This window comes from Ambystoma mexicanum, chromosome 3q (assembly GCF_040938575.1).
Source record: "Ambystoma mexicanum isolate Mex_15411 chromosome 3q, UKY_AmexF1_1, whole genome shotgun sequence".
Classification (NCBI taxonomy): domain Eukaryota; kingdom Metazoa; phylum Chordata; class Amphibia; order Caudata; family Ambystomatidae; genus Ambystoma; species Ambystoma mexicanum.
The window spans coordinates 892341325-892364411 of NC_090926.1; positions in this window are offsets into that span (position 1 = coordinate 892341325).

Consider the following 23087-nt stretch of genomic DNA (forward strand, 5'->3'; position numbering starts at 1 on the left):
AGCAGGCAATATCAGATATGCACAAGCTTGAGACTTACTGGAATCGGCAGATGCGCACATAAGTGAATTTTTTAAACATTAGGTCGCAGACAAGTGAGACGCCGTGGATATTCGGCTCGAGATGTGTAAATGTTAGTGTGGCAGAGCGTTGGGTTGTGATGCGACTGCCGTGGGTTGAGATGAGAGGCATAGGTGGACTCTGATATTATTAGTGCAGTAAGTTTTTCGATGATCAAGGTTAATGTGGTGAATTGTGTTGGGCTCCATGAATGGTTTGGAACGGGGGATGCCGATCAATGGTAGTAGAAGTGACAAGGCCACGGGGCTCCGGAAGGCCCGGATAGCACAGACAGGGGCCTTAGAAAACAGGTCTTGGACATTGGGCTGACTTCCGCCTGCCGACATAGCTGATTGGTTGTAAAAAGCTAGTGAAGGCCAATCAGCGTGGGCGATGAAGGAGGAAGTCAGCTGATCCTGATGCAGAGTAGTCAGCTGTTACAGGACCAAGACGTCGACAGCCATTTTAGAATGTGCATTTGCACGCATGAACATTAATAGGAAAACATTTTGCAGGCAGAGTTTGAGGCTGATCACAACGAGGTTGAGCCAATGAAACCAGCGGGAAATGGTCATCGCAAAAGAACGTTGTATTCAAGCATTCGATCATTGTTGGAAGGAAGACAACACAGAGCAACACAGGCTTGATCCCGAGGTCCACGCTTAGAAACCTCTGGGTATTAAGCGCGTTATAAATAACCCATCATATCATATCATATATCTTCGTAGGATTAATACATTCATGCAGCGTTGCTCCGGTAAAACCCAAAGGGCTTACCTTGTGTGCTGGGGTAAGAATTAGCTGCTCCTGCAGCAAAGGCAAAAGGAGCTCCTGCTCACCTAATGTTGCAATGTGGCCAGCTTCCTGAGTATGGAGTTCCAAAGACAGGGTCCTTAGAAATGGATGCTTATGCATCAATTGAAACCTCAATTTCTTTTAGGGACAAGTTAGCTATTTGCCCGTGTTCCCCAGCAGTGATCTTGCCCACATTGCCCTCATACAATGAAGAAAAATGATCCACACAGGTCTTTGCCTCCACATAGATTTCCTTCATGTTTGGCTTACACCTATGGGCGGGGGGGGGGCTCTTGCAACAAACTCCCAGAACCTTTTGGAGTCATTAATGGAAACAGCTATAAGTAGATCTTCCCATGCTTGGTGTTCCAGGGATTGTTTCCTAGTTGTAGTAGCCTCTTTCTATGCCGCCCTAGGTCTTATTATATCCCTTCTGTGATTGTCGGATTCCCTTAATACCTTCAGCAGATTCCTCTTTGCTGTTTTTCACTCTTCATATGAAACAGCTTTTCTTGCCACTTATTCTTTGTTTAAAATCACGCTGCAAAGTATTAGACACCCCATCAATTGTTTAAGCCCTTCCAACACCAGTTCAGGGGATTCAGTATCAACCAGGACGGCGATAATGAGATGTAGGCCAGTGGGCACAAATTCCTGGTAAAGGGTGACAGGGTTAGCACCTTAGTTAGTAAAATATGTAGGGAACACCCCATATACACAGAGAAAGGTAGGACTTATTTTACTTTCAATAAACAATATGGTAAAAATGTCTTCACGGCGCCCGCGTCCTTCTGATCCTCCATAGTACCTAACTAAACAACACCCTCAAGCTGTGTGTCCTTCCTCACATGTCATCTCCCTCCTGTATTCTAGTGCAATAGTTTCAGCTTATAGCCAAAACTAAGAGTAGACTTAAGTTAAACGAATGTAAACGCAAAGCTCTCTGTTCAGTTGTCCCTCTACTCCTTGGCTGCTCTGTTCCATTGCTCATCTGATCCTTAGCTGCTCTGGTGAGCCACTCTCCTCTGGTCTTTGGCTTCCTTGTAAGTTGCTCCTCTGGTCCATCCTTCCTTTGGGCGCTGGCTCCCTGGTGACTCCCTGGCATAACAATCAGAAGCCAACCGATTCCATTTTCTATGTGCTGTCGCTGGTTAAAGTGAGCTTTTAAAGCCACAAAATGCCACTCTTGCATGGTGTGTCCATGTAATCAATTTAGGCATTTACAAGAGAATGATATGGTAGCAATAACCACATCAGAAATCATCTACCTCCCACTCTAACTGACAATACATTGAAGCAACTCAACCCGCCCACCAAAAATAACACAGGTTACACAACAGCACTAAAATTTCCCTGAACACCAAACGTACCCACCCCAGATACACAAACACAACTCTCCACGTTCCTTAAGCAGCATCCTGACACACTCACAGACAACCCCACAAACAATTACCTTAGCAACATGAAACACACAATAACCACTGCTCCAGACAACTCACAACATATCTAAAATGTATACTGTATACTGCATAATGCGCAGAGAGCCCCATCTTTTCAAGTTGTAAGAAAGCAATCTTACTCTGATCCCCCTCTGATCCCCCTCCTACTGAATTAGCCCCTATCTCTTGTAAATCCTGAATATCCTGGAAAGTGTGAAAGGGCCTGTCTCAGTGAAATGCCAAGAAGAGAAATACTATTTTCAACCCCGTTTTGGGATGGAAATCCAAGTGACAGTCTGTTAAACGAATCTTCACGGGATCGTGGTTTACCTCTTTTTCCTGTAGACCGTGGAGTTGAGGTTGCCAGTCTGTCGAAGTCTTGATAGCCGATGAAAGAGTAACGCGAGGAATTAGCCCAATCCCCTCCTGACGGTATATGACAGGATGGCACTGAACCAACTCCCAACGCCACGGGTGGCACTTCTCAGGATTAGCGTGACGTCGGGACAGTGTTTCCACTGGCTGAGAAGGCTTGATGAGATCACCGAAGAAAACGGAGAGGAACTCAGGAACTTCCAAGGCAGTAAGGCACAGGTACCGGCAGGGCACAAGACAGGCAAGGAAGGCAAACTGCAAGAAGAAGCAGTACTGACAGGGGTCCCCACTACTACTAGGAACCCAGACGAACCCTCCTCCACCCTGAACCAGGGACTGACTAGTAACGAAGATAAGGGAAGAAAGGGTAGGAGGACCAGTAAGAAGGAGTAAAGAGTAGAGGCAGGACTGAGCAGGAAAGGTAGACCTGGAAACTGGAGGACTGAAAACCTAGCACCAGGGCTCCAGCAGCGCATACACAGTAACAACCGCGTTGAGACGCGTTGTCCCTGTGTATGCGATGCCTATTTATGGTCCGGGGTCAAAACGAGGCTTGGAACGCATGTTCCGATGCTGCGCATGCGCGGGACGTCGAATACTGACGATCCGCGCATGCGCAGATCCTCGCAAGATGGCGGCGTCCACGGCGCCCATCCGAACCGCGGGTCGGCGTGAAGAGAGTCGCCACCGCGGGTACAGCCTCCATGAAGGAGGAGACTGCTGTGGCCGTGGACCAGGAACCCAGGTAAGTGGCGCCGACGCCCGCGAGCGAGCGCGCGGCGTGACACCATACCCCCTCCCGGACAACCCCGGAGCACCGGGTTTCCAAGGAAAGCGGAGATAGAAATCCCGAACCAGGCGCGGTGCATGCACGAAGGAGCGCGGTTCCCAAGTGCGGTCACAAGCTGGATAACCCTTCCAGCTGACCAGGAACTGCAGAACACCGCGCCAAATTCGTGAATCACAAATCTCCTGCACCTCAAATTCAGGGACCCCCCGAACCAATAGCGGAGCAGGACGGGAACAGGTACGACCCATAATATCGGGCACATAGGGCTTTAAAAGGGAAACATGAAAGACAGGATGGATCCTCCAAGAGCGAGGCAAAGACAAACGAAAGGCAACAGAGGAAATACGCTCAGAGACGCGGAAGGGACCAAAAAAGCGGGGGGCTAGTTTCACAGGTAAGTTGCGTACTGGTAGATTCTTGGAGGATAGCCAAACCATGTCCCCAACATGAAGGACCGGCTCCGGGCTCCGTCTCTTGTCAGCCTGCTCCTTCATATGTGCTTGTGCCGCTGCCAAGGTACCGGCCGCCAGACGATGTTGATCGCGGATCAGGGACACCAGGGCATCTGCGGAAGGAACGGTGCTGGAATACGTTGGATGAACAGGCAGCAGGCGAGGATGAAGACCAGTAGAGCAATAAAAGGGGCTGAGTCCAGTAGCGGAATGAACAGCGTTGTTGTAAGCTGCTTCCGCGGTGTCCAACCATTCCGACCAGTTGTCTTGGGTAGCATTGGCATAACAACGTAGGTATTGCTCAAGGGTCTGATTGGTACGTTCTGTCTGTCCATTAGTCTGCGGATGATAGCCGGAACTCAGGGCTCGCTGAATGTCCAAATGTCGACACAGTTGACCCCAAAAGGAAGAGATGTATTGAGACCCCCGGTCTGACAAGATCTTCTCCGGAAGACCATGAAGGCGATACACTTCATGTAGAAAACATCGTGCCATCTGAGATGCAGTGGGTAGCTTAGGAAAGGGCAAGAAATGAGCCGTCTTGGTGAAACAATCCACCACCACCATTATACAGGTAAATCCACCGGACAAGGGCAGGTCAACGATGAAATCCGTGGCGATGGTATGCCAAGGGTACGGAGGCGTAGGCGTGGGTTTCAGAAGGCCAATAGGCCTTTTGCGAGGAATCTTGGTCTGGGCACATACAGGACAGGAGTCCACGTATTGCTTTACCAGTGTAGCCCATCCAGGCCACCAGTTCTGTCGTGCAACCAGTTCTTGTGTTGTGCGGACTCCACGGTGACCGCAAACGACGGAATCATGGCAATTCTGTAGAATGATTTTCTGGAGTTCCAATGTGGGAACGTACAGACGATCCTTGAAGAACAACAAGCCGTCACGTTCCTTAATGTCGGCACGTTGTAGTATCTGTGTTCTTGTGGGATCCGTACGTGTGGCCTCAACAAACTGTTGGAGCCGGGGAGTCAGCATCAATAGAAAATGTTTGGATGCAATCAAAGGTTCCGGTTCCTTGACACCTTCAACGTTGTTTTCCAAAGAACGAGACAAGGCATCAGCCTTCGTGTTCTGGGAACAAGGAATGTACGTGACAGTGAAATCAAACTGTGAAAAGAAAAAGGCCCAACGAGCATGACGGGAAGTTCTGCATTGCAAAGAGCGCAGGAACTGTAGATTGCGGTGATCAGTGCGAACCACCACCGAGTACCTCCCACCCAGCAAGTGATGTCTCCATTCCTCGAAGGCAGCTTTTATTGCCAGTAGTTCCTTTTCTATCACTGCATAGTTTCTCTCGCTCACTGACAATTTCCTTGAGTAGTATGCTACCGGGTGTTCTGTTCCTGTGACTGCATCTTGCTGTAGTAAGACCGCACCGATTGCGTAGTCAGAAGCGTCTGTCTCAACCAAAAATGGTTTTTCTTCATCTGGATGTCTAAGAACAGGAGCCGACATGAAAGATTTCTTTAATTCCAGGAATGCCTCCTCGGCCCGCGTGTCCCAGATAAACGGCACCTTGGTACTGGTCAGGCGAGTTAGACTGTTGGCCAGTTTAGAAAAGCGTGGGATGAAACGCCGATAAAAGTTGGCAAAGCCCAAGAACCTTTGAAGCGACTTCACGCCATGTGGTGGTTTCCATTCTTGTATAGCTTGCAGTTTTGCGGGATCCATCTGTACTCCTGTGTTGCTGATCACATAACCCAGGAACTCCATGCTTTCCTTATGAAATTGACATTTTTCGATTTTGGCATACAGGCCGTTGTGTATTAACCTCTGGAGGACTTCCTGAACATGCACTACGTGTGCAGTACGAGAGTCAGAAAAAACCAATATGTCGTCAAGGTAAACCCAGACAGAAATCCCAATAAGGTCAGAAAAGACATGGTCCATGAACCGTTGAAAGACTGCCGGGGCATTGCAGAGTCCAAACAGCATCACCCTGTATTCGAAGTGACCAATAGGCGTTTTGAAGGCCGTCTTCCACTCATCTCCGTTCTTGATCCGCACCAAGTGATAGGCCCCTCTCAGATCCAGTTTGGTGAAGACCTGTGCTGATTTCAGAGATTCGATGATGTCCCGGATGAGTGGTAACGGGTACCTGTCTTTCCTCGTGATTTCGTTTAATTGACGGTAGTCGATACAAGGGCGCAAAGTGCCCTCTTTCTTCTTGACGAAGAATAACGGGAATCCCGCAGGGGATTTGGAGGGTATAATGTAGCCTTTGTTCAGGCAATCCGTAATGTACTCCTGTAGGATGCCTTTCTCGAGTTGAGTCAACGAATAAATCTTGCCGTGGGGAATGGTCGCACCAGGCAGAATGTCAATGGAACAATCAAAGTACCGATGAGGTGGTAATGGTATGTCTTCGGGCTTGGAGAACGCCTTGTGGTAGTCAGCATATTCATGAGGTACCGATTGAGTGGCACATAGACGAGTAGACACGTCAGCAGGATTGAGGGACTCCATAACTGCAGGAAAGGTTTCATGGATTACGCAATCACTAGGGCAACGTGTCGAAGTAAACATCAAAGAGCGAGCGTCCAGTCGACCTGGGGATTGTGATACAACAACCATGGTAACCCCAGAACCACCGGAAAAGAGGGGGATTTGATGACGTCCAAGGAGATACGTTCGAGATGCCCTTCTACAGAGAGCCACAAGGGATCAGAGTGTTGGCAAACAGGACCTGAAGACAAAGTAGAACCATCGATCACCTCGACCACTGTAGGTCGTTCCTTGTTATGTAAACGGATCCCCTTGGCAATCGCAAATGAGGCATCGATGTAGTTGCCGGATGCTCCGCAATCCAAAAGGGCCCAGGTCTGCACACATTTTCCAAGCCAGGCAACACCGATTTTCAGGATCAACAAAGGTACTGAGTTCATGGGAGGAAGGACGGAATCAGAAGGGCGGCCCGTTGCTGCCTTCGCCTCAAACAACGGGCCTGTTAGTTTTCCTGTTTCTTCAGCGGGCGCAGCGGACAGGTGCCCAAAAAGTGGTCAGAACCACCACAATACAGGCACAAATTCTTCTGTCGTCTTCTTTTCTTTTCGGTCTCGGACAACGGACCACGGACAGCACCCAACTGCATGGGTTCTGGACCTACTTCAGTAGAAACAGCTGGTCCGGGGTTCTGTGCAAGAGGAATCGGTTGATACCTGGCAGACCTGCGGCGTTCACTCCGTCGTTCGGTCAACCTGTGGTCTATGCGTAAGACTTGTTCCACCAAAGCAGGCAATGTTTCTGGCTCCGGAATGTGCAGTAATTCGTCCTTGTACTCCTCTCGTAATCCCCGACGAAACAAGGTTTTTTGAGTAATTTCAGGCCATTGTGAATCAGTTGCTAATTGTCAAAACCGACTGATGTAGCGGATTATGTCATCTGACCCTTGCTTGATCTCCATTAATTGATTCTGAGCCATGGCTGCCAAATTGGGTGGTTTAAAGACGTCCAAAAAGGCTTTCTCAAAGGCAGTGAAATCACCCAACAGAGGACTGTTAGTAGAGACTAGAGGTGCTGCCCAGGCGAGTGCATTGCCGGTCAGATTGCCAAGGATGTACCCGATCTTGGCCTTGTCTTGAGCAAAATGAGTCGATCTGAACTGGAAATGGATCCGACAATGAGTACAGAACTCAGCCACTCGACGCGGATCACCATCATACTTCATCGGAGTCGTGTAAGCCATGGAGTTCTCTGGCGGTGTGACAGGTTGTGCGGGACTAGCCAAACACCGATCCAATGCCTGTCTGAGGGTGTTGTTCTCCTGGCGGAGAGTGGTCATTTCAAGACGCATGGCACGCATTTCTTCACGTAGTTCCTGTATGTCGTCCATGTCGGAACTGGGGTTAAGGCGTCTCAATCTGTTAAACGAATCTTCACGGGATCGTGGTTTACCTCTTTTTCCTGTAGACCGTGGAGTTGAGGTTGCCAGTCTGTCGAAGTCTTGATAGCCGATGAAAGAGTAACGCGAGGAATTAGCCCAATCCCCTCCTGACGGTATATGACAGGATGGCACTGAACCAACTCCCAACGCCACGGGTGGCACTTCTCAGGATTAGCGTGACGTCGGGACAGTGTTTCCACTGGCTGAGAAGGCTTGATGAGATCACCGAAGAAAACGGAGAGGAACTCAGGAACTTCCAAGGCAGTAAGGCACAGGTACCGGCAGGGCACAAGACAGGCAAGGAAGGCAAACTGCAAGAAGAAGCAGTACTGACAGGGGTCCCCACTACTACTAGGAACCCAGACGAACCCTCCTCCACCCTGAACCAGGGACTGACTAGTAACGAAGATAAGGGAAGAAAGGGTAGGAGGACCAGTAAGAAGGAGTAAAGAGTAGAGGCAGGACTGAGCAGGAAAGGTAGACCTGGAAACTGGAGGACTGAAAACCTAGCACCAGGGCTCCAGCAGCGCATACACAGTAACAACCGCGTTGAGACGCGTTGTCCCTGTGTATGCGATGCCTATTTATGGTCCGGGGTCAAAACGAGGCTTGGAACGCATGTTCCGATGCTGCGCATGCGCGGGACGTCGAATACTGACGATCCGCGCATGCGCAGATCCTCGCAAGATGGCGGCGTCCACGGCGCCCATCCGAACCGCGGGTCGGCGTGAAGAGAGTCGCCACCGCGGGTACAGCCTCCATGAAGGAGGAGACTGCTGTGGCCGTGGACCAGGAACCCAGGTAAGTGGCGCCGACGCCCGCGAGCGAGCGCGCGGCGTGACACAGTCTGGGTTTAAGCAGGCGTGGTGTGGGATGTTTTTACCCATGCATCCAAGCCCTACCATAAAACTGTGCAGTACTGGCATGATAAACATCATGATGGCCAGAACTCCCCATAGAGTGCACAGGCATGATAAACATCATGATGGCCAGAACTCCCCATAGAGTGCACAGGGAAAACATGAAGAATAGGCTGCCACCCATTTTTGCCTATGTTGTGAGCACAGGAGGACACTGCCTAAAGCCACCAGTGGGCTACACACACGGTAGCCTGAAACCATTGGGAATGGCAATGCTGATTGCCAAAAGCAACTCAGAACTGTGGGGAATTCATTTTCTTAATGTCAAAAATGGATGCAGTACCGGTGCTCACCACTATCAGAAAGCCGGCATTTTAAAACCACCAGACTTTTGTGTAAAACTGAACAAATGAACCGAAACCAGGTCAAGGAAAGACTTGCTAAGAGGTGGATACAATGTAAAACTATATTCTGAAATGACTTGAAGGAAGTAATTATTTAATGTATATATAAAAAATAGCTGCATGTAAGTTGGATTTGAATGTAGAAAACTGGGAACTAAAGTGACATTTAGCTGAATTCTGCCTGACAACTACCCCCGACAGGAGTTGAACTGGCTCAACAACTCTTGCCAGGCCTGGCTGCATCCTGCTGGCCCCACCAAAAGGAGATCACATGGCCCTGTTGATTGAAAGGGGAGTGGCCCCTTCGGACTACAGGGAACTGAACAATGGGCCTTCTTTGGCTCAGGCAAATGTTATATTGGGGGGGCCTTAAGTGGCTTTCACTTGGGAGAAACTGGGAGTGGCAGTGCCTCTGCTAGCAAGCTGAGCTTGGGGGTAGTGGATAAACCAGTTATTCCACCATGTGATGTGGGAAGCCACACCCCTTTTTGACCAGGGCATAATTTAAAAAGGTAGCTAACTCATAGTGCGGACTGGTCAAAATTATATAAATAATACCATTATTCTTGTGATTTTTCGGTGCACATTTTAAGAGGTGTTAGGACCCTATGGTATGTTCCTGGGGATAGTAGCAGAAAAAAGGTTACTCCAAATGTCTGCATGTTAAAAATCTGACGCTTTATCATCTGAAACCCATATCCCTGGTGCACATTTGTGTAAAATCTGGAAAGGTTTAGAGGTCGTTATCTGGATGAAAAGGGGAGAATTCTGTCATCAGTGGACACAACATTGTATAAAGACAGGGATCGGATGGTTTGGTGCTACAGAAAATATGTTAACTGGACCTATAATATGAGAAAAATGGTACATAGATAAATATGTATTTGGGTCAGAAATAGATTTGTGTGCAATTCGACAAGGGGAGGTTCCTCTGACCATAAAACCTACAGCATCACTCTGACACTCCATTTCTTCCGGAAAGCTTGGCCAATGATAATTGAGAGGGGCAGGCTTAGCTAGGCCCAGGCACACACCCATGTTCAAAACACATAAAAAGGGCCACTGAAACCCAGGTAGGGGATTCACTTTCCACTTTCTTGCAGGACGCTTTGCCGGGAGACTCCAGACTTCAAATCCATCAACCTCCAGAGACCCGAGATCCAGAGAGACCAGCGATCCAGAGAGACCAGAACTGTGCAGTGCTGTGAGCAGAACCAGTGCTTGACAGACCCAGAGAGCAGAGCTGACCCAGATAGCCGGGACTTCAGAACCACCCGCCGGAAGTCCACGTCTAACCTGACCAGACCTTGACGGCTTATTTAAAAAATATAGTGCGAGTACTCACTGTGCCAAAACCAATCTCTTAGTTTAAAATAATCTAATCCAAACTATTGTAGCCTATTAGAACTGCCTCCTAGAATCGTGTCATTCTGTCATCTTTAAAACTGAGAACCGTCATCCGTCATTCTGAGCTTTAAAATTTCAAATCCGAAAAACTACTTTCACAAAATCGTCCGTATCTCTGGAACGATTTGTGCTAGGAAGTTTTATCTTAAAGCTAAGATTCTTGGCTTTCCAACGAACCTAGAACCGACTTCCTACTCCTTATAGGGCCTCCGTAATTACGCTCGACGCACGTGAGTAAATTTGCCGCGATTTAACATTTTGCACAATTTCAGCCACGTGTAAAAATCAGCAGCTTCTTGCTTTCCTTTGCTAAAATTCGTTTTAACCTGCTCGTTACACATAGGGCATTGCTAAAGTCAGCCTGAACTAATATAAACTAGATATCACCCACCCTGAACCTCTAGAGGGAATTAAAAGCATTTTTAGCACATTTCTCACTTCATTGTCATCACATTCAAAGCATTTTGGGCCTGTGTTTCAAACTTCTAGCTGTTTCCTCTAAGCTTGCAGGGGGGAACTGAATTTCGTATTGTATTTGATTGCATTCCTGAGAACTGTGTGCTCCTCTTTCCATCTCCTTCCATTTCTTACATTGCATAGGGGGGAGTGAATTGTCAAGGAAAAGTGATTACATTGTCTTTTGATGAAGCCATTTCAAGTTAATTTCTGTACTGCATTTCATTCATAATTGCGTTTCCTTGAACCATATAAAGCATTCTTTCCCACCTTATTCTTCTGTTCCTATTCATAAGTTACCTCTTGCTGATTACTGCTCATATTCACAAGTGTAATATCCATTATCAATTTATTTATAGAAGTGTGATATATGTATATTGTTTACATTTTCAAATCAACCTTTTAGTTTACAAAACAAACCTACTTCTTGGCTCAGTGGGGTCAGGGGGATTCTAAGAGGGGGGTGTTATACAAGGGTTGTCATCCAGAGTACTGAAACTGGACATAAAAATACATCAATAAGGGTTTTCCTCAGCATCATAGATTAGGCATTGACTTAGCTGTAGTGTTGATTGAATATCGCTTACAGTGGTAATACTTAAAAAAAAATCATGAGGTTCATACATTTCAGAAAGGACTCAGCCATGATTTGTGCCTTCCTCTATGCCAGTTTCAAAAGGTGCAGACACGACCCTCATTTCAGGGCATCCCATTTGAGAGTTTGGGATGTGCTTTTAAACGCTCCGATATGCACCATTTACTTGCACAAATGTGCAAGGGAGGGAAAAAAGAGCATCATTTGTCAGTTGGGTTGCACTTTTTTTGGCACATCTCCTCACTTGCGCCCAAAAAATATTTGGAGAATCTGACTCCAATATGTCTGTTACATCAAGTAATATGGGACAGAGGGGTGGCTAGTGCAAGAATATAGGTGATGGCCTGGGGGCCAATGACAGAGGAACACCAGGGTACATCATTTTGTCCCTAAACGTATTAAATCACTCCCATTGTAAGAGTGTGAAATTCATCACTTACAAGCACTCCAATTGTTGCAGTTAAGTGAGTGTGAGATTACATTATTTGTCCAGGATCACATACTTTGGCTAAAGAGTGAAGCAGGGATTTGAAACCTCTCTGTAATTTAGACACTTGACCACATAACTTCAATGCTTTTCTTGGTACAAACAGTTTTGGGTGCCCAGGCCTACAATACTGTTTTATGGATTTGACTTGCAAAATAAGCAAATTGCATTATAAAGCAACATGACAACATGTAAATCATCATAGCAACATGATAAGCCAAAATAATATCATTGTAGCTTTATTTTCCACATCCTGAATGGAAAACGAAGTCCAAGGGCTTCATTACGACCCTGGCGCTAATGGGTTAAAGGCGCCATAAAAGGCTGCGGCGCCGTTAGCCCATTAGCGCCTGATTATGAGGTCCCTTTGCGGGACCCAACCTTAACGGCTGGTCTACGCCAGCCGTTAAAGTAGGGACCGGCAAAGGGACCTTGGTGCTAAGTACGGTACTGCAATTTGCGGTACCATACTTAGCGCCTTCCCCATTCCCATTGAGCCCTACGGGGCAAAAATGGGAATGGGGAAGGGCCATGGAGGAAGGGGGAATTACCGCCCCGCCAACCTTGTAATGGGGTGGTAATTCCCCCTTTCTCCATGGCGGAGTGGGTAGGTTACCGGCATGGACCATGGTGCTATTAGCACCATGGTTTTCAGCCTGGGTCGTAATGAGGCCCAAAATATGCTAAATAATGCAAATCTCAAAAATCTATGTAACCGCTGTACTTTCAGCACTTTAAGAAACACAATAAAAGAAACTGTGTAATAAACTGTGTTATACATGATGTTTTGACTATGGACAAGAAAGCAAACTATTTTTGCAAGTCACGCTAGTAGGCATCATGGATATACCAGTGGTCTTCAAACTGCTTGATACTGAGCCCCTCCTTGAGTAAAAATATTGTTGTTTAGTCCCCCTTGAATAAAATAATGTTGCCAGGTGTAAGTGACTTCAATCCAGCACTCCAACTAAGTCAATGCCTAGTATGGGATGCGCAATGGAAGCCCTTATTTATATATTTTTATGTCAAAGTTCTTTCAATCTGGATGATGAACCCTTATATAACACCCCTCTCTTTGAATCTACCCGACCTCACTGAGCCAAGAGGTAGGTTTGCTTTTCAAATTAAAAGGTTTATTGGAAGAATTGAACAGTATATATATCACACTTTTATTAATAAAATAATATCTGAATAGCACACTTATGAATATGAAAGGTAATCAGCAATGGGTAATATTACAATATCAACAATCTCTTTAATCAGTTAGGAGTAGGAATAGAAAGGATAAAGTAGCAGAGAATACTTTGTATGATTCAAGGGAATGCAATGATGAGAAAGAATGCAACACAGAAGTAAACTTGATATGATTTCAATCAAAAGATAATATGATCACTTTTTCCCCTGTTATTACTCACTCCCCCCACTATGCAATATGAAGAGATGGAAATTAGGGCACACAGGTTTCAGGCATATTAATCAACAATGCAGTTCAATCCCAGTTCCCCCAGCAAGCTTAGAGAGAATAGGTATGATTTTAAAACAGGCAAAAATACTTTTGAATGTGGTTGTAATGAAAGAGAAAATATGCTAAAATGATTTTAATTCACTAACGGAGATTCAGGTTACTTTGGATTGGTACAGGTCAACACTAGCAATTATTCATGAATGATTATCAGATTGAAAACAAAATTCAGCAGTTGAAAACAAGAACCAGCTATTTTGACATGTGATGAAATTGAGCTAAATTGCAATTTGCTGCAATTTTTCCGTATGCAGGAAAAGTGATTGCGGAAGAACAGATTAGGAATCAATATGGATTTATACTAAGGGCTATGAAACTACAATATACCCAATGGGACAACCACCAGAAACAGGGCGCCTTCCGCTCTGATTGTTGTGCGTCAAGACACTTGAAAAATATCAGCGCATAGATGATTATCGCTACAATTTATCAAGAATTATGTGGAGGAGAGGAGAATTTAGGATAGACAAAAGAGGTTCTATAATGCAGTTCTGGGCAGATTGAAATGGATGGAATGGTATTACTTAAACTAAGAGATTGGTTATGTACAGTTCTAAACTGGATACTCACTCCTATGGCTTTGGAATGGAGTGGGCCCCGTCAAAGATCTGGTCAAGGGTTTGGCTAGGATTCTCTCTCGCCACCGGACAGGTCTCAGGCACTCTGGTCTGCGCGGCCTCTTGGACTGGATCTGACGGGTTCTGGATACAGCTCTGCTCTCTGGGTCTGGATTCTAGCACAGGGTTCTTAGCTAGAAGCAGAACAGCTCATAAGGCTGTTGGATTTTGGGGTGCCCCTTGGAGGTTTAGGGGTTAGAATCAGGTTGCAAAAGATTCTGAGGCCTCTGAAAAAGGTTCAGCTTGTGGTTTAGGCCTCTCTGCTTTAAGGTTCTAGAGATTGGTTCTGGAGTCTGGTTTCTGGATCTATGTCTGGATCATCCTGCAGGGTGCTTCGCCAAGAAATCGGTTGACTAGTGGAAAAGTGTGTGCCCTATCTGTCCTCAGCAGTCCCTATTTATGTATTTCCAAAGTGGGTTGGGAGGCTGATTCTACAATGCCCAACCCTCTAAGGATCTGATAGGTTAGAGGATTCCCTGTCCCCTGATTGGAGAAAGGTTCAGCGTGTCATCCTGTGTCATCTTTATGGCTTAGGGGAAAACACTCCCCTTTGTCTCTGTACAGTACATCTTATTTTTCCTAAAACACATATTTACAATATACACAACTTGTTAATACTACATAAATCACATGACAGATTAACTAAGGTACATTTCTGTTCAACTCTCATCTTCCTAAGAGCTTTGGTTCAGAAATGACCACTTTTTACGCTTTTGGTGGGTTTCTCAATATTATTTCTGCACCCATTTTTAGACACACATGCACACCCCATCTGAGCACAGTTCTGTAATTTTTCCGGTTCCTGGCATAAACACAGTATCTACGATATGAATAATTCCAGGGTTTGGTCTCAGAACATCGCACAGAGTCCAGCTTAGTCTTCAACTGTGAGTGAATTTTCCATTTTAATCATCTCAAAGTTTCACATTTTTGTCAGTTCAGTGCAATTTGTTATAAGCATTTTTCTAAAACATATATTTGCTGTGCTTTCTGAATCCACACAATGGTGTGTCTCCGCCTCCAAGGTCTGGGCTGACTCAGAGGTCACATGTCTCTCCTTCCTGCCAGCAGTTTGTTGTCCGTCAAGCCCGAATTAGCATTTTCTATTCAGCCCAAGGATTCCTTTGTATACACTGAGAGCAACAGGCCAGGGTGCCACTCCCAGTTCCTTTTGACACCAGCCTGTCAATCTTAGCCAAGGGCAGGGGTAAGTCTCCTTTGTCCAGGGAGAAGTGTTGAATTAGTTTGAACACAGTGTGGGAAACTTTTAACTCTGAAACCCAATGTCTAAAAATTGTCTTTTCTTATAATATAATTCTCATTTTTAACACCTACATCAAACAATTTCTTACTTTAAGCCTATTCAGAATATAGTTTTAAATTGTATCCACCTCTTAGGCTTCTGATAGCAAGTCTTTCTTTGACATAGTTTGGGCTCAATGTACAACTTTACACAAAATGGTTTTAAAACGCCGGCTTCTGGTAGAGGTGAGTAACGGTATTACACCCATTTTTGACAGGTTTCTTCCAGCAAGCAATCCTCAAAAGTGGACTTTGTTCAGATATAGATACACTTCTGTGGACCTTATATCTATGTAGATTCTTGCGGGAGAATGATGTTGACCACCCGACAAGGAGGTTGGATCTTTTTGGGTGGTTTTTGAGCTATGATTTCTACAAATTTGACACCAAATAAAAACAGATTTTTGAAACCAGCTCTGGATCGAGGGAGAGGATCAAAGAAAGAATCGTCCAGCTGACTCCGGGCTGCTAGCGAATCGGCTACATCGGAGTACAAGTGAGTGGTCAACATATCGAAGGGGTGAAACCACGCTAGCCTATAAGTTGGGGAGAGACTATACATACGATTCTACTTCAGAGGGATCCAGCTCTCATAATTAAAATACCCCGCCCAAGAGTATGGATTCTAAAAGGCGTTAAAAAAATAAAGAAAGACGATTTCAAGAAAGTCTCTACCATTAAACAGAGCCAGAACGTGAGGAGACTCAAAATCCCCAAAGGTCTCTTTCCATCGCCATCTGTCTAAAGGAAAATGTTTATTAAGTTTGGAAATTTTGTAAGAGTTTCAAATAAAAACATACGTTCAACTCATAAAACTGTCTTACTGGTGTTTTATCCCACCCGGAAGATTATAACAGTCCTATAGAGCAGATGCTGGGGAAGCACATCCTGCGTCCAGTCATCAGCTCAAACAGTGACATTCTAGTTGCAGATGAAGGGGTACATCTGATGGCCATTAGGACAAGAGGTAATCGAATATCCCAACTTGGCCCAGAATCTGCCACAAACTTTTTTAATATGCTCACAATGGTTTGGTTGTATCATTCCACTGCACCACTAGAGGCTAGCCGGTAAGCAATATGTAGCTTCCTTTTAACCCCAAGTATCTCCCACATCTTTGTCATTACTTCGCTGGTGAAATGGCTACCTCTGTCTGACTCTATCCTTTGGGGTAGTCCAAAACGCAAAAAGATGTGGTTGGTCATCAGGGCAGCTGCTGTTTCTGCCTTGCAGTTTGGGGCCGGGAGACATTCCACCCATTTAGTAAATAAGCATGTCACGGTCAACATGCACTTATTTCCCCTAGAGGAGCGAATCACGGGCCCAATGAAATCTACTTGCAAATCTGACCATGGCAGTGTCATCCCCCTCTTTTGGAGAGGCGCACGGTGTGTGAGGGATGTTGGCTGAAATTGTGCACACACAAGACACCCCTTCAAGTATTGGTCGAAGTCCTGCCCCATGTGTGGCCAGTATGTAACCTCTCTTAAGATTTCAAGTGTTGTATGAAACCCCCTATGACCGGCTGTGGCCGCATCATGGGCATGACTTGACATCAGGCTTCGGAATGAGGTAGGAACCACCCACTGATCATGACCAGCTAGGGATTTCCTCACCAACAAACCGTCTTGGATTCGGAACATTTTTGGACATTTCATCAACACTGTGAGGTCCTCTTTCCCAATGTAATCGGTATCCGTCAGGGGAAAGTTCTCAGGGTCCTCAATGTGTTGATAAAACTTAGCAATTATCGGATCCCCTTTTTGAGCCGTAATCAAATCAGCATCTGGGGTCTCCTTACTCCATTGTGCAGTTGAAAGATCATTGTGAGCATTTGTCTGGCACCTAGTGATAGCAGTGACCTGGATTTCCCCCAACAGGGACTTGGGGCCTCATTACACGGAAGGCGGTAAGGGTTAACGGTCACCTTACTGCCTTACTACGAGGTCCCTTTGCAGGACCCGACCTTAACGGCTGGTGTAGACCAGCCGTTAAAGTAGGGACCCGCAAAGGGACCTTGGTGCTAATTACGGTACCGCAATTAGCGCCTTCCCCATTCCCATTATGCCCTATGGGGCAAAAATGGGAATGGGGAAGGGGCATGGTGGCATGGGGAATTACCGCCCCGCCAACCTCGGAATGGGGTGGTAATTCCACATTCCGCCATGGCGGAATCGGTAAATTACCGGCATGAACCATGGTGCTAATAGCACCATGGTTTAGCACCTACCGTGTAATAAGACCCTTGATCTCTATTAGATCCCCTTGGATGGCCCCGATTTTGGCCAGCTGATCAGCTAAGTAATTTCCAGTTTTGTCTGGTCCCTCTACTTTGGAATGACCCTTGATCTTTTTCCAGTAGATGGTCATCCCATTCGAGGTGACCAGATCATCAATATTTTGAATTAACTTCCCATGTTTCAAGGGTTTGTTATTAGCACATAGCATGCCTCTGGTTTTCCAGTTAACCAGGTGCTCCACGAACCCGTTCCGTACATAATCAGAATCTGTGATTATGACCAGTTCGTGGAGTTGATGTTGTACAGCAGTGAGGATGGCTTGATGCAGAGACATCAACTCTGCCACTTGACTACTTCGGGGATCAATCTTGTACCCAGCGGAGGGTTCTGGGGACTCATTCACCCATGTATTCCCTGCGCCGGCCACAAGTTATTTTTCCCCGTTTTTGTCAACATGGTAAGAGCATCCATCCACATACACAGTGGGCATTCCCTCACACTTGTCTTCTTCAAAGACTTTGTGTGGGGAATGAAGGTATGCCTCCATGTTGTCCTAGATTTTTAGACTTTTGTCCTCGAGACAGTTTTCTCTGGCACAATCATGCAAGTCAGCCAGAACTTGCGCGAGGGGACTCTTCTTGTTTTGGCCATACCTGACCTCCACAGGAAAGCCTTGCATTGGCAGAATCCAGGAAGTAATTCGGGAATTACTCACATTTCCGGCCCGGATTCTGTCACTTTGGAGATATTGCAGAGGCTGATGTGGAGTCTCCACTATGATGTGTTCCCCCTGGATTAAGGGGCAGTAATTCTTCAATGCCCACACCGTTGCCAGGAGTGTCTTCTCACAGTCGTTCAATTTTTCCTCCACGGAGGATAAAGTTTTGCTCACATAGGAGATCACTTTATTGACCTTGTCATACTTTTGGTATAATACCGCAGTCAACCATGTATTTCAGAACCCTGTCTCCAAGAAGAACTCCTTGTTTCTGACAGGGTAAGCTAGGCAAGGCGCTTGTGAGAGGCTTCTTTTGAGTTATCTTACCACCTCGGCTTGTTCTGGGCCCCATTCCCACTTGACCCCCCTTCAAAAGATGAATCAGGGGTCTGGTAATCTCTGCGTAGCCCTCAATGAATTTTCTACTGTAATTAGTCAGTCCAAGGAGGCTCCTTAGTTCCCGCTGAGTTGTGGGGTCCTTCAATTTCTGGAGTGCTTTCACCTTCTTTTCCTGGGGACAGAGACACTGAGGAGTAATCTCATGCCCCAAGAAATTAACATGGGTTCTACACCACTGTGCTTTTTGAAAGGAAAGTTTTGCTCTGGCGGCCCTCAACTGTGTCAGAACATAACGGATCGCCGCTATGTGTTCCTCCACAGTTGAGCTTTTGATGAGGACATCATCTACATAAGCCAGGTTACCCCTTTTACCCAGGTCGGGCATGGCCTTATGTAGAAAAATGTTGAACTCATTGCCGGAGTTGAGGTATCCGAAAGGAGTCCGGGTCCATGTGTACTGCTGGCCCCAAAGGTAAAAGCTAGCTTGTATTGGTCCTCTCTACTGACAGGTACAGTCCTGTATCCATTGGTCAGGTCTATTGCAGTGAATACCTGTGATCCCTGGATCTGGGCCAGCCCTTGGTCAATGTACGGAAGAGGCCATCGGGAAGTATGGACCCGTTTGTTGAGCTCCCTAAGGTCGGCACAGAGTCTCTCCTGGCCGTTTGGCTTCAATATCCCCAGCACCGGATTATTGAAGGTGCTGTGGACTGGACGGATTATCCCACCGGACTCAAGGTTCTTAATGATTTCAGTAAGGTACTCCATTGATGCGAGAGGCAAGCGATATTGCTTCACAAACACTGGAGTCATACCAGGGTCCGTGGGAATTGTTGTTGTGTGGATGTCGGTGCGACAACAGTCATGAGTCCACCGCAAAGAGATCTTGAAAATCCATGAAAACTTGTTTGAACTTTTGCTTCTGCTCCAGAGTCTCACAGACATCAGCTAGGTTGACTCTCTCTTCAACATCTGCCTGAAGCCTGGAAAGACTTCTGGTTTCGCTATCTCAGCGGCCTCCTCCAGCTGGGTGGAGAAGTCCCTGGTCAGAGTGCTGATTTGGACTAGTGACTTCTGGTGGGAAAGGAAGCCCTCATGGACCTGGAAAATCACCTCATCCCTCCTTAAGTCACAAGTCACATCGTCCTTACCATAAGGGCAGGAAGTGTACACCAGGAAGTTCCCCCCATGCCGGGTAAAGATCCTGTCTGGTGTTGTGTTGTCATCACTGTCACTGTCAAAACAGTCCTTGGGGATTGGTCCTAACAGTTCATTTCCTAAATCAATGGAAAAATGTCGGTCATCTACCGCCATTCCAATAATGGTGCCTGCGGCTAGAGTGATACTCTTTAAGTCGCTGTTATCCACCTCTATTGGAATGGTGTCATGTTCTACATTGACTAGTGGTGTTGGGTTTACCCCCAACCCTTGCTGTTGGAGAGAAGCATTGAAATGAATATAAGCATCAGGGTTTTTCAATTTCTGTCCTCTTTTAACTTTCACTTCCAGGGAGAATTGTCGGGTCCTTTCTGGGATGGTGAATTCCTCTCCAATCTGAATTTCAACTGCGTAAGGCAGCAATTGAGCTGACCTAAATGCTTTATCTGGATCATCAAAGCCCATGGGATTATCCTCTAATCGGGACCAAGCTTTGAAGTTTATTAGATCCAAACTAATGGCAAAGCGGTTGAGAATGTCACTGCCTAAGGAAAAGGCGGCAGTGACATCTCGCACGACCCAACAATTATGAACTATGCTCTTGTTGCCTATGGAGATTTTGAGCATAGACCTCCTTGGCAGGAGATGTTTGGAATTGGGTGTTTCCAGATCCATTTCCCATTTGTCTATGAGTCTAAATGTGGGAATGGCTGGATCTTTAGGGAGTTGGCGGAACATGGCTTCGCTGATGAAGCTTTTACCGTTGTTCACACACACTCGGGCGAGAACAAAGTCCTTCCCTTCATTTAACTGAATTGGGATGAACAACTGCTCTCCAATTTGCTGAATATCAGCCAGGCTCTGAGCTGATTTCACATCTTTCTGGACTATAGGAGTGGGAATGTCTGATTGTGGATTGGTAAATAATTTCAGAGTGTTTCCTTCCAGTGTGGAATACCACCTTAAACTGGAAGGAAGGTTGATTTTCAGAAATAGAGAGGACCCCCCATCACCAGTCTGTTGTCCTACTGCTATTACTGTCACGTCTGGAATTTAGTTGTTCAGGAAGTGAAATTCTACTTGGTCAGATTTTTGTTCAACCATGTGGCATGTGCCGTTTAAACTAACATGGTTGACACTCTGTTTCAATTTTATTGGTCGGCTAGTCTAGGTCCAGAGGACCTTGTTTACACAGTCTATTAGGGGTGACAACCTTCTCAAGAGGTCATTCCCTAGTAAACAAGGGGTGCCTTCTGGAGTTACAACTATGACCGGGTGTTTCACCTTGTGTCGCCCAATTTTAATGTCCAAATCCGCAGTCCCCTCAACGGGAATTTCCTTGCTGTCAAAGTTCTAAAGTTGTTCAGGAAGAGAGGTGAGAGGAATTTGGTATTTCTCCCCCCTTCCTGAATTCAGTTCATCAAAGGCCTTTTTGGACAGAAGGGTAGCTTGGGAGCCAGTGTCCACCAGTGCCACTATTGTACCCTGCCCCTGTACTTGAACCTCGGCATAGTATCTTCCCTTCTTCTCCGCAAGGGGGCACAGATAATGCACATTTTTGGAGAACTGGTGGGCTAGTTTTTTAGTTTTGGACATACAAAGAGAAGTGATTTGGGTGGAATTCTGTGGGGAGTCTTGGGAATCTGAAAGAAAAAGTTGGTAACTAGAGATAGGAGAGGTTTTGGGTTCCCCTGGTTCCGGTTCTGGGCTGCCCCCCCCTTTTGGAGGCAGTCACCAGGATGGGTTTGAACCAGGGGATTTTGATGCTGTTGGTTCTGGGATTGGATGATGGGCGGCGCTAGCTCAGTCCCCACATCTACCCAGTCTGAATTTGAATCCCTTGGGACCCATTCATCTTTGGGAGGAGTTCCCCCATCTCTGAAGGAGAAGATCCTTTTCCCAGGATCCTCTGATGATCCCTCTCCTTCAAATTGGAAGATCTGTACCTCCTCCTCAAAATGAGTCTGTTTGGGTCCTTTGTTTCTCCTACCCCCCCCCCCCTCTGCTCCTTGGGTGGCAGACTTTCAGGGGCAGGGGATTTTGTTTCCGGTTCCTGGGTTTCCAGGGGCTGTTTACAAGTGGGGAAGGAAGCTTCCTCTCAGGTTTTACACCCCCCTTCCCGTTGTGCCTCCTCCCTGGGAACCGTTGAGTTGTCGGGGTGTTGCCCTCGTCATTGTTCTGGAGCACCAGGTCCAGAGTTGGAGGCATTCTGTGCCGGCATGCCCATCTGAGGGTTCTGCTGAGCCCTCAGCATGAGACCCAGATCCTGTGCCATGTTTTGGACCTGGCGCTCAAGCTGGGAAACCCGCTCAGGCTGATACAGGGTTCTGTTTTCTCCCCTGGGCTGATCCCGGGAAGGGTAGCTATCCCTTCTCTGGTAGTAACCCGGGTTGGGAAGATTTGGGTACCCCTCCACCCTTGGCCTCCCCTCTCCCGGATTAGGTTGTCTGAGCTCAGGAAAGTGGGGACAGAAGGATGGATGATTTTGGGGTTGGAAGTTCTGCGGGTACCTGGGGAAAAAGTTCTGCACAGGATTTGGGGCATTTCTGCCCTCCTGGGGGAAGTTAGGAGAGACGTTCCCTGAGTTAGGTGCTGGGTTGGATCCCCCCTTGGGCTGGAGGAGGCCACACATAACCCAGGATGGGTCGGTTTCCCTTGTAGCGGGGACTTACATAGTCAGGGGAGTGAGGGACCCAATTTGTGGGACTTCCTCCTTGAGTCTGTGACTGGCCCAAGGGCCTTCCGGGCTTGGAATTATTCTGTGCAGGCAGGTTTTTAGGCCCACCCATCTCCAAATCTAAAGTGGGGGCAACCTTTACCTCTGCCACCTTAGCAGCGGCAGGGGTGCTGGTCGGTTTGGGGCTTTTCTGAGCGTTATTTTTATTTTCTATGGGCTTCTGCACCTCATAGATTTGGGTGGCCTGTTCAATGATCCAGTCTAGTGACCTTTTCTCATGAAAATCTCTCACTAGCTGGGTCATGATGTATTTTGGCAGCGCATGGAAAAACGTATTAACAAATTCTTTACTGTCCGTGCGCACCCTTTTGGTAGTCTGCACAAAGGCACGCTTCAACTCCTGCACAAATTCTTTTGGGGCCTGATCCTCCCCACATTGTAAATTGTAGGCTGCCTTTGCGAGCCTCTTGGGGATTTCTATGAACAGAAAAGTGCTTT